The sequence below is a fragment of the Syngnathus scovelli genome, unplaced genomic scaffold (genome assembly GCF_024217435.2).
Source record: "Syngnathus scovelli strain Florida unplaced genomic scaffold, RoL_Ssco_1.2 HiC_scaffold_30, whole genome shotgun sequence".
Classification (NCBI taxonomy): domain Eukaryota; kingdom Metazoa; phylum Chordata; class Actinopteri; order Syngnathiformes; family Syngnathidae; genus Syngnathus; species Syngnathus scovelli.
In genome coordinates, this window is record NW_026061392.1 from 342,518 (window position 1) to 354,803 (window position 12,286).

Below are 12,286 nucleotides of genomic sequence, written 5' to 3' on the forward strand. Positions count from 1 at the left end.
AACACCATTCGTGTCAAAATGGTAATTCGACACTGGTGGCATACCATGGCATCTAACACTTTGACTGGAAGCTTGTCCTCATTCCTCTGGGCAAATTCCAGTTCTCTTACATCGGTGGTCAGTACCGGTGGCATCATGAAGCCTACTCCCGACCACATAGTAAGCAACAGGTTGGGTGTCAAACAAATGACACACGCTTCGTCGACCCATGTCCAGTGAAAATGTTCTGGTCCACCGGGTGTGCTACCCCGCTTGGCCAATCTCACCAGATTTAGGGCCCTTCCGGTTTGGATCCCATTTGGCGTTCTTCTTACGATGACCGCACCTTTGTGTGCGGCCATGCGCACGAAGGCCGGGATTATTCTGTAGTCCGTTGCCATATGTTATTTAAATTACTTCTTGGCTTGAATCGGGTCAGCCGATAACGGCTTCAGCTGTTCAACTCCTTGGATACCTTTCTTCTTTAGTCGTACTGTGTTCCTGTCCAAGACTTCACTAACGATGTCCGAGCAGTCGTACTTGGCCTTCACTGCCGTGTTGCTGTTCAGGTCCCTTGACTTGATCCACACCTTCTGTCCAACGCTGAACCGACACTTCTCTTTATCCTGGGACGGGCTGTCTTGGGTTCTGCCCACTTCCTGGGACACAAAGAGTCGTTGATTGAGTTCTTCGGACGGGGAGGGCCGGCTGCTCCTACTCCTCCCGTTCAGGTCTGCAACCAAATCAAGTAGTTTAGTACTCCACTCTTTCCCGTTTGCATTTTTTCCCAACCAGGTTTTGACTAGGCCAATACTTCTTTCGGCCACTCCATTTGCCTGTGGTGTATAGGGAGGCGAATAGACTCTGACTATTCCCCACCTACGACACCATTCGTCTACCTGGGCGTTTTTGAAATGAGTTCCATTGTCTGTTCTCAACTCTTTTGGGATTCCTAGCCACATGCACCCATCTTCTAGTGTCTTGATCACACTGTTTGCATTGGCTTTTCTCACTGCTTTCAGCCCGACGTGTCCTGACATCGAGTCTACCAGCACAACCAGGTATTTTTCACCCTTTGCGCCACTTATTCCCATGGGGCCAGCTACGTCCATACAAACCGAGCCCCACGGCACAGTACTCCTGATCGTCAATCCGTCCGTGCGTCGTCCTCTTCGCCCTGCGTTGTATTTGTTGCACGGATTACAATCCCGCAGAACCGCACGAATCATTCGGTCAGGGACCCAGAGTTCCAGCTTCTCTAACTCTTTCCGCGTAGGCAGTGGACCCGCGTGGCCTAGTGCTTCATGCACTGCCGACACGACTTGCCTCACGCTCTTGTCTGGGACCACTTTTCCGCGAGGGGTCTTGTCCCATTTTTCTGCTCCTACAACTATTATTCTTCTTTCCTGGACGTATCGATCAACTTCGTTATTCCCTCTCCAATGAGCTCCTTCTTTTACATGAGATTTCTGGTGAACCACATCCAGACTCAAATTTAGCCGTAACTCGGCTATTTTTTTCCACACTTCATAGTGGGCCACTAGTTTTCCTTTCGCGCCCTCAAAGCCATTCTCTTCCCAAATGGCTAGATCGAATTTGAGAGCTTGCGCGCAATAATGACTGTCAGTTATAAGTCTTACGCGTCCAGCGTGATTTTTTTCTGCTTCTAACAGTCCTTCCAGCACTGCCGTGGCCTCTCCTGCTTGCGCGCTGCCGGGTGTCTTTCCTTTGCGGCGGCAACGCTCCACTCCATTCTGCTTCAGAATAAACCCCCAGTGGGCATTCTGCTCTCCTTCCTTTTTTGACCCATCGGTGTAAAGAGTCCATTCATAGGGCTTCTCTTCATCCATACTCTTTTTGGGTATCGGCTTCTTTGTGGAGGTTGTATTTGGTCCAATTTCCAAGTCGGGGTCTAGTAGGATGTCTTCCCATCTGCCCCATCGGATGTTGGTCGCTTTAGTGCTCTCGATTGTAGTCTTTCTTAGAAAACGATGCACGTTACTTCCGGTCTGGACTTTGATACCTTGTCCCTGGGCCAGGTCTTTTAAATTACTCCAGTACCTTGCCAACACTGCAAGTTCTTTCTCCTCCTGGGGGAATTTTTTCTCGACGCTGGACAGGGTGTAGGTCCACAAGGCCACCAAACCGGCACCTTCGTTGCTGACCGACACCATTGCATCATTTTCTTCGCACTGCACCTTTGCGACCAGTCTTACTGTCAAACTTCGTGGCTCAAGCCGCACGGCTTCTCGGACGGCCTGTTTCAAATTATTCAAGTTCTCATTGTCTTTGTCTGACCACTGCCACTTTGTTGGTTTTTGGCCCTCCGGTGTTTTCTTCAAGCGGCCGTACAGCGGCCTTGCATGTTTCTGATAGTGAGGAATATGATCCCGCACATAATTGCACAGTCCAAGTATTCGCTGCAACTCTGTTTCTGATCTCGGGGGCGAAATCTGTTCAATTTTCTGTCGAAATCCTTCTGAGATTCCTAGGTTCTCAGTCACTTGGAATCCCAAGTAATCCACTTGGAATCGAGCTAGTTGGCATTTCTTGAGATTCAGCTTGAGGCCGGCAGCGGAGACTCGTTCCACCACTTTCTGCAGCAAGTCCAAATGTTCTTCCTCTTCGTCATTTGAAACAAACACATCATCGATGTACACCGTAACATCCAAACCACTCAAAACTTGTAAAACCGCTGATTGAAACACATTTGGGGAGTTTTTGTATCCTTGTGGCAATCTTTGCCACACGTATGATTTCCCTTTATGCGTGAATGCTGTTTTTCCTTGTGATGTTTTGGCCAGTCGTAGTGAAAAGAACCCGTTTGCTAAATCAATGCATGATTTGTATTTCTTCACTCTTAGCGTCTTTAGGGATGCCTGGGGATTTATGAGGCTCGCTCGATTAGCCACCGTCCGGCGGTTAAGAGCTTTAAAGTTGATAACTGGCCTCCATCCTCCCCCGGACGCCTCTGGTTTTTTCACTGCCTGAATCGGGCTGTTGGTCACTGGATTTGATTCTTCCCGAATGATGCCAAGCTGTAGAAGTTCCTTCACGATTGTTTCCATTTCAGCCACTGCTTCGGGATTCAAGGGATATTGTCTCACCGGTGGATGCACTCCTCCTTCAATTGTGTGGATGTATTTTGATCCAAGGTCACCACAGTCGTTCTTGAAATACGCCACAGCTGCCCTTTCCAATATGGCGGTCAGTTTCTGCTTCCCATCTGGAGACAGGTCGCTGTTTTGGACCAATTGGATCCGGACGGAGTCCACATCCACAGGTTTGTACCACTCATTCAGTGGCATGGTTTTAGTTGGACCCACTCGGACTGTTTTTGCTTTAATATTTTCCAACCTTGCTTTTACTGGCTGACGCTGATGTGCTGGTTTTTTCAGATCTTCGGCGTCTCTTAATGTCAGTAAATTGTGGGGCCCTTTCACCCAAACGATTCTTTTCCAGACTCCAATTGGCATGCTGGTCACTGATCCATCTGCCATCATAACAGTTAGGTGTCCTATCACTTTCAAGGCTTTGCGGGTCATCGACACCTCGGCTCCGGTATCTACTAAATATGGAGCTCCATCAATATCAGTGTAGAGATTGTCTCCCTCTCTGTACACGCCTGACAGGGTGACCCGCGCCTCTTTTTCACTTATTTTCTGGGCCCAGCAGGGGCCGCAGCCTTGCGAGCCTCTGCCAGGGCCTTTCTTTCTTCTGGTGACATTTTGTCATACACATCTTTTGCCACATAACCAGTTGAATTCACTTTACCATAAGGGGGTTTGGGATTCTCTCGGGTGTTTTGTCTCTGATTATCATTAAATTTTTGCCCCTTCCCATAAGTTGGCTGTGGTGGTGGTTTCCGACTTGCTTGTGTATCTTCTGTGCGAGTGCGAGTGCTGCCCGATGGATTCGGCTTTTGTCTCTCCATGTAGTGTTTTGTTACTCTGTCCCATTTCTTTATGGATTCTTCGATTCGTGCCAGAGTTGCCTCCGCACCCAGCTTCACAAAAGTGGTGTCCTTGTCCTCGGTAACTGCTCTCAATACTCGCACGTATCTGTTTGGGCTTATCACTTGTTTCAACTTATGCCACACATTCAGCAAGGTGAGACCCTGTTTTAATGCTTCTTTAGCTCTGGTTATATGTGCATCTTCGTCATCTTCTTCATCATCCACCCACCTCTGGTAGGCTTCCTGGGCTGTCTCATCCCTTCCAATGGGCTCGGCTGTAATATATTGCAGCCACAACTTCTTTGACAACTCTCCGCCCGGACCGTCTTTGATTACTGGCCAAGTTGCCAATAAATATTCTTTGACGCTTTCTTTTTGGTACTTTACGCGTACCATTCCTTTTAAAGTTTTAAAGGCTCGTGTCTCTCTTTCCAGGTCATTCCCGGGCATCCCTGTATTTTCCAGATAAGTCGCTCCCAGTTGTGTGGTGCTCGGCTGAGCTTGTTGGGTGAAGTTTCCAATTATGTTGGTTTGTGTGGACATTGCGGGATTAACAGCGTGTGTGTCCAAATCTTCACACGCTCTTAGTTCTGCTTGAGCGGCATCATACACACCCTGCTTCATCCTCCGCAACAATACGTCATACATTACGGTCACAAAGCCTTCCCTAAAATTTTTTGTCAAATCTGTGTAACTTACTAGGGTGTGGTAGGCTGGTGTGTTTAACACATTCATCGCCTCCCTGTAAGTTAGCTTCACCGGGACGTCTATATTTCCTTCTATTTTTTCCCACCAGGCTGGTGGGAAGGGGTATTCTTTCTGCCTAACTTCTGGGATATAGGTTTTCCTTCCATCCTTGGTTTCCACCCATCCTAATTGAACCTCCCTTGCCAGCCTTTCCGAAGCCTGGAAGATGCTTAACACCGGCTGTTGCTTCTTGAATCCTTTCCGGGTTGCTCCTAGCACAACTCTCGGTGGGGGGTCATTAGGATCAGGAGGGCCTACTGCCGACATCACCGAAGCCTGATTTTCCTCTTCGGAGACCACGTCATCACTCGAGGTGGCCGCCTCCCTGTCTTCTCCCTCTCCATCATTATTACCCTCTTCCTCGTGGGATGTATGAGCATGGTCAGTGGCCCCAACTCCGGTGTTCCTTGATTCTAATTGTTGACGTGGGCCCTGAACCGTGGAGGGTCTATTTTTGGGAGTAGACGTCAGGCGTGCTCGGTAAGAGGTACCAGCCACTTCTCGGTTTGATCTTAAAACCACTCTCCTCTCCCTTTCAATTCTTCTCCCTCTTTCCTGAGGTGGTTTCTCGGGAGCCGGGACCTCAGTTGGTGCCGGATCCGGCCCCCCCGGTTTAGTTATCTCTGGGTTGATTTTGTGGGTCACGGTTTCGTCCTCATCCCCTGTAGTTGGGGATGGTGTCCTGGACCGTACGGTCCTCTTTTGCAATTCTGGGGTAGCACTTGAGGCTGCCCCTTTTTCTTCTTCTGTTCGAATTGTTTTGGCTGATGGATGAGGCAAGACTGTCACCTTACGTTTTGTTTGCTGTTCCATCTTCTGCTCTTTACGAGCCACCTGTAGCGCTTGGTCATATGTGGCTTCCAGGGCTACCAATTCCCTTTCTCTTCTTTGAGAGGCTGATATTGCCAACACCAACTCCAGCCCTTCCACTGCTGTGATCGGGGTGGATATCTGCAGTTTATAAGCTCCTGCAATTGCTGTTTCCGCAATTTTCCATGACATCCGTCCAGATCTAACGCCATTTACTTCCGTAACTATTCTTCTGGCCCCCCTCTCGATGGCAGCATCCACCGCTCTCTCCAGAATTTTTGTCATCATCTTCAGGTAATCCTGCTGGTCCAGGTCCGCACTCCACTTCTGCACGACGGCATGTATTATCATGTGATATTTTGATCTTCCCCCACTTGTGAAGATGAAGGTAAGATCCTCCGGGACATGTTCCATCTGCCGTCTTGCATCTTGTAGGTCCTCAATATATTTTTCACCGGCCATCAACCTCATCCGTGAATCAAAGGTCTGGTTCCAGGCACGGAATTTGTCGTTGGTGAAAACAATGAGGGCGTCTCCTGTCAGTGACCAAATATCTCCGACAAACTGGCACATCAGCACTCCGTTGCCCACAATCACTTTCTTGGTTGATTCTTCCGGTAAAGACGGTAGGGGGTCTTTTCTAATAAGGGGATTGAGCTTTGGTGCAAAGGCGCCTTCGCGCCTGGTGTCCTTGGTCTCCCATACCTCCTCTGTGTCCTTGCTCGTGCCCAACCCTTCTTCCTCTTTAGGCACTTCCTCTTCGTCTTCACTGGAGAATACTGGCTGATCAGTCCTTTTCTCCAAAATACTTCTCATCCTTGCCAGGTGCTGCATGCACTCGTAATAGCGAGGCACTGCCTGCACTTCTCCAGGTAATGGAGTTGCAAGCTCACTCTGGATGCCAGATTCGTTGGTCAGCATTTTCACTATTGAGTCCAAATCTGTACTTGTACTTATTATTTTTCTCATATTACATTCCTCCACCATTTTTGCCCCCCATTCACACCAGTCAGGTGCTTCTCTTCGAGTGTAGCCCCTTTCAGGGTGGGCTGACACTATTATTGTTAGTCCATCTTCTCCTGGCTGCTCGGCAAAAAATCTTCCATCTTTCTCGATGGCTTCTTCCATTCGCGTTGAGAGGCATTCCGCCTCTATCGACGGGTTAGATCCCACTATGTACTCAGTCCATTTCTGAGGCCACTTCTCCAAGCCTCCTCCATACAATATTACACATGCTGGTTCCTCATGTCGTCTCAGAGGGTCTGGATTAGACCCCTCCTTTCTGGTTCCTTCCATAGGATTACCAGGTTCGAGGTCCAGTCCTCTTCCACCGCTAGCCATCTCTTTAATGAATAGCAGTTTTTTCAGTTGTAGGGTCGAGCTGTCTTCTTTCGAAGCCTTTCCGTGTGCACTCGGGACAGGGACGATACAGCTCTTAGTTACTCAGCGGCGCCCTTTGCGTCGCCTCTACTCAGAACACCAATATGAGAACTCTTGCCTCACTTATTGATGCTCTCAACGGCGGGATGCACGTTTTTTTTTTTTCTTTCTTTTTTCCCACCAGGTTTTTCTACTGACAGGAAATCCTAACAAGGGTACATTCAACAGCAAATTCTAATTCAAATGTTATTGTAGCGAACAGGAAATGACGACTAATCATCAGCCCGAAGCCCCTCAGCCCTTCAATTCTTGGGAACCTGTAAGTCACAGCGGGTCGCCAACAGTTAAGGGTCATGAACCATACAAGCCTCAGAAGAATCGTTGTGGCCGATTTTTGACTGTCTGGAGAGTATGTACGTTTACTACTCCTGGTGAGCTTCAATTGTCGTCCTCAACAAGCGGAAAAAGGGAAAGGGCGGAAAGAAGGGGAAAAAAAAAAAAAAAAAAAAAAAAAATCCTTTTGTGAGTTCAGCGGACAAAAATCTGTAATCCTCTGATGCGTCCGGGAACAAAAAAATTTGTAATCCACACAGGTGTCCGGGAACAAAAATCTTTGTAATCCACACAAGTGTCTGGAAACAAGAAAATCTTGTAATCCACACAGGTGTCCGGGAACAAAAATCTTTGTAATCCACACAAGTGTCCGGAAACAAGAAAATTTGTAATCCACACAGGTGTCCGGGAACAAAAATCTTTGTAATCCACACAAGTGTCCGGGAACAAAAAAAAATTTGTAATCCACACAAGTGTCCGGAAACAAGAAAATCTTGTAATCCACACAGGTGTCCGGGAACAAAAATCTTTGTAATCCACACAAGTGTCCGGGAACAAAAAAAATTTGTAATCCACACAAGTGTCCGGAAACAAGAAAATCTTGTAATCCACACAGGAATTCAGCAACAAAAATCTTGTAAGGGGGAAATTAGTATATATTATAAAATGAAATTAAGAAGGAAAAAGGGAAAAAGAAGAGAGGAGAAAAACCTACTTTTCTTTCTTTTTTATCTTTCAAAATAAAAAGCCCTCTCTTCTGTCGGTCTCCTAACTATCTGCCTCCTCCTCGGCTTTGGTTTTGGCATGAAATCTAAAACATTTGCAGGCTCCTCGTCGACTGGTTCATTTTCTGTATTTATACCCAATATCCGTGCCCATGTACCGGCCCCTCTGGCTTTTGCAAGTTCTGCTGCATACTCTGCGTATACTACAAACATTACTTTCAGCACCCCATACAAGTACAAGCTGTGAAGGAACTCCTCCTTACTCATGCTTAAAGTAATGTGCTGAGGGGCAACGGTCACCGTTTACTATGACACAATACAGTTCTAATCCTCCCGTGCTAATAAGGTTCTTTTCTAGGAAACTCTATTCCTTAAAGAGACTGTACTTATGTCACTCAAGGCCGTTCTGACATTTGTTTGTATCAGTGAGCGGAATTAGGACAGTTTCTGGGAAGAAAAAACTGAAAAACTCCACACAGGTTCGTTTTGGAGCTGTGAGCAAAACAAAAAAACAAATGTTCTTCTATTGTCTCATTTGTATTTTTTTTTTTTTCTAAACTTTTACTCACAACCCCCCTCCTACTCGTTGGGCGCCAAAATGTCAAACGCACCTCTTGCAATCAGGTGCCCCCGGCTTCCCAGTAACGGGTTTGTTTTAGCCGGGTTCGGAGATTCGTCCGTAATCTAACCACCCGAGTTAAATTAACTCCTCCGGAATCAATCTAATTTCTGTACGACGCCAATCCCTCTCAAGTCACCCGAAGCGCGTGCCGAGTAACTCAATTCGAGGCAGGACTTCGAAGTGACCGCATCGTATTGATGGCTCCCCGCTAATGTTTGAAGTTCTTATTCGTTACGGATATTTTTTAGATGCCTTTGTTAAGACCTCAGGGATTCGTTTGTATAGCGCACCCAAGCACTAGTTTTGCCGAAGTAAATGTTCATATGGGTCCGTTCCACTTGGTCGCTCATGCAGCGAGCCGACCAACTTTTTTATTCGAAAGAGAATCGAATTAATAAAAGTGTGACAATAATAGCATTTAAGAAGAAAATTAATGCCCTTTATATTATTAATTCTAACTTCGTATACGTAGATCTAGCACTTGACCGTCGGAGTTCTTCACCCCACTTAATTGCTTCGAAGAGAATAGCGACTTTCTTACCGAATAAAAATGTCGTGCTGTCTTTAGATTTGCCCAATAATTAATTTGGAAGGCAAGTCTATTTTTTGATCGTGTCCTATTTAACTTTTGACGCGGCCCGACAACTAAAGGGGAACTGGGCCGCGCCCGACGGACAATCAAAATATTTTTATCCTCCACCAACTTCACTGATTTATTTTAATCATCGTCGTTATGTTATTTAAAGGAAGTAAATTCTCAACCGAATTCACTTTCAACGAACTCAACTCTTCCGTTAAATATTTACGAAAATATTTAATTCTCTAACTTGCTCAGAGTTACTTTTTACGCGGCCCGTCGAAAAGGGGAACTGAGCCGCGCCCGACGGACAATCGAAATATTTTTATTCTCCTCCAACTCCACTGATTTATTTCAACCGTCGTCGTTAATTTATTTAGAAGAAGTAAATTTCCAACAATTCACTTCTAACGAAATCCACTCCTCCTTTAAATATTTACGAAAGTTATTTAATTCTCCAACTGGCTCAGAGTTACTTTTTACGCGGCCCGTCGAAAAGGGGAACTGAGCCGCGCCCGACGGACAATCGAAATATTTTTATTCTCCTCCAACTCCACTGATTTATTTCAACCGTCGTCGTTAATTTATTTAGAAGAAGTAAATTTCCAACAATTCACTTCTAACGAAATCCACTCCTCCTTTAAATATTTACGAAAGTTATTTAATTCTCCAACTGGCTCAGAGTTACTTTTTACGCGGCCCGTCGAAAAGGGGAAGCGGGCCTGAGCCTTTCAAATAGTTAAATAACTTTTCGTTCTACACAAAATAATAATCCGATTTAGACACTTCCGCCGTCAAAAAGGGGAAGCGGGCCTGAGCCTTTCAAATAGTCAAATAACTTTCCGTTGATTTATTTTATTTAAATCGGCCCCAAACCATCGGTTGCATATTCAGTACAAATCCGCGTACAACGAAGTAAGTAATATACAAAACACATTTATTGAAGAAACATGGAATAGAATTACAAATCTCAATTACCCCAGAAACTGAACAATTTCACTCACTGATACCCGTGTTAATAAAATCATTCAATCCCAGAACAATTCGATTGCAAAACACAGTTCATAAAAAAGGGAAGCGGTAATTACCAGCTGCGTGCTATTTTTGGTGAAAGCAAAGTCGAGTGATCAGTTCGATCTTGCTTCTAAAATCCAAATTAAAGAAACAGGCTGGCCACGAGGAATCCGGCGGCCCGATGACTATTCCCCCCTCTCGCTAAAATACATAAAAAATATAAATCCCTCTCACCTATTTCTCCTATAAAGTTGTCCAGTCCAATTTTTGGGAGTAAATCCAAGTTAATTTCAGTCCAGCGATCCTGCGTCTCACACAAAGATCTTCGGGACTTTGGAAAAAATCTTGAAACTCCTCCGGGCCTCTTCACGTATAAGCGCTCTTTTGGGGGAAAAAAGCCCTGAAGCTACTCCAGCAGGACCTTTTATAGACCTCTCCGTCCCCCCCCCCTCCCCTTTCTTTTCTCCTGTACTTTCCCTATACTAGGGTAAGACTGCCCAGTTTTCCCACGCCTATAGAAGGGACTGGCCAGCATTCCCACGCCTATAGGGGGAACTGGCCAGTTTTCCCCCGCCCATAGAGGGAACTGGCCAGCATCTCCCACGCTTTGTTTTCTGTGGCCTTTAGCAGCTGTTTCCGCCCTGACCACGCAGTACTTTCCACCAAATGCACAGCTAGTGGTAAAACCTTTCACTTCCCCTTTTCACCTTTGACCTACTTTCTGTTACATGAATTGATCGAATTGACAAATAATATTGCTTTAAAGCGGTTACAGAGTACATTTTTAGCCAAGCAAAAAAATCAAAAAATTAAAATCACATAATAAACATTTCATTTGTGCTTCTCCAAACAATTTATGTCACGCCACTATTCTCAGTGACGGGTCCCTTGATCGAATTGACAAATAATATTGCTTAAAGCGGTTACAGAATACATTTTTAGCCAAGCAAAGAAATCAAAAATTAAAAATCACATAATAAAAATTTCATTTGTGCCTCTCCAAACAATTTATGTCACGCCACTATTCTCAGTGACGGGTCCCTTGATCGAATTGACAAATAATATTGCTTAAAGCGGTTACAGAATACATTTTTAGCCAAGCAAAGAAATCAAAAAATAAAAAACACATAATAAAAATTTCATTTGTGCCTCCATGCGTGACTTACACTCTGACACCGTGTTCCTCTTTTCTATTTTAACTGGTCTAGCTTATTCTGGCCTCTCTTTTGGTCTCATGTTTTGGTCTGGCGCCATCTTTTGGACAAATTTGGAAATATCAGCTCTGTCAATTTATCCCTGTGAACAATCCATATTCTACCATTTGGACCATCTCTACCCCCATGTTACATGACAAATGTCTGCCAAAATGATTGATGCACAGCTGTGGAGCCCTTTCTGCGAGATGCAGAAGAAGGTTCCTCTCCCAGCGCCAAGGTTCCTGCTCTTATACTACTCTGGCCGCCTTCCTGCAAGGAGGCGACTGCCTAGCCTGTGTGATAATGTGTGACCTTGTCATCTTAACCGAGAGCGACTTCTACATATGTGCAAAGGGTTTCATAGAGTAGAGAAAGCTAATAAAGCAAGAGAAGTGTTACAGCGATATAATGGCATAGCTCAAGCTCCCTAGCTAATCACATGTGCCAAAGAGGCCTATTCTAACAAACCGTTGGTGAGAATGGGTAGACGGGGAAGCCTGTAAGCGAGTCCCTCACTCGCATACTCCATCGCTTCTCTGCCTTTTGGCTAAGATAAAGTGTAGTATCTGTTCTTGGGTTTGGGGGATTAAGAGAGCTGACCGTAGAAGAGAGAATTTTAACCATAAAAGTGGTGATTTTACCCTTGCTTTTACTAATCAGTTCTGTTTTCATCCCAGCAAGTAAGTTGCTTTTAGAATTGGACCGAGCCATTTTTTACTTCACCTGGAAATCCAAGTCAGAGGGACTGAAGAGGGACACCATGAAGAAAAAGAAAAAAAAATAGAGGAGAAGGAGTCCCGAACTTAAAACTCTTCCTCGGAAGCAGATATGTTGCCCTGCACCTGCGAAGCGCGCTCGTTACACCAAATGCATCGAAAAGCCAACCAATGACACGATTCTGGATGGGCTCATACTGTCACGGTTGGGTGGTGGAGCATGGAGCAGGAC

General features: G+C 45.6%; 1 pseudogene; it reads left to right on the top strand.

Moving 5' to 3' along the window:
* Positions 1-11,865: 11,865 nt before the first annotated feature.
* LOC125966034 (U2 spliceosomal RNA) lies at positions 11,866-12,073 on the top strand (annotated as a pseudogene).
* The last annotated feature ends 213 nt before the right edge of the window (positions 12,074-12,286 follow it).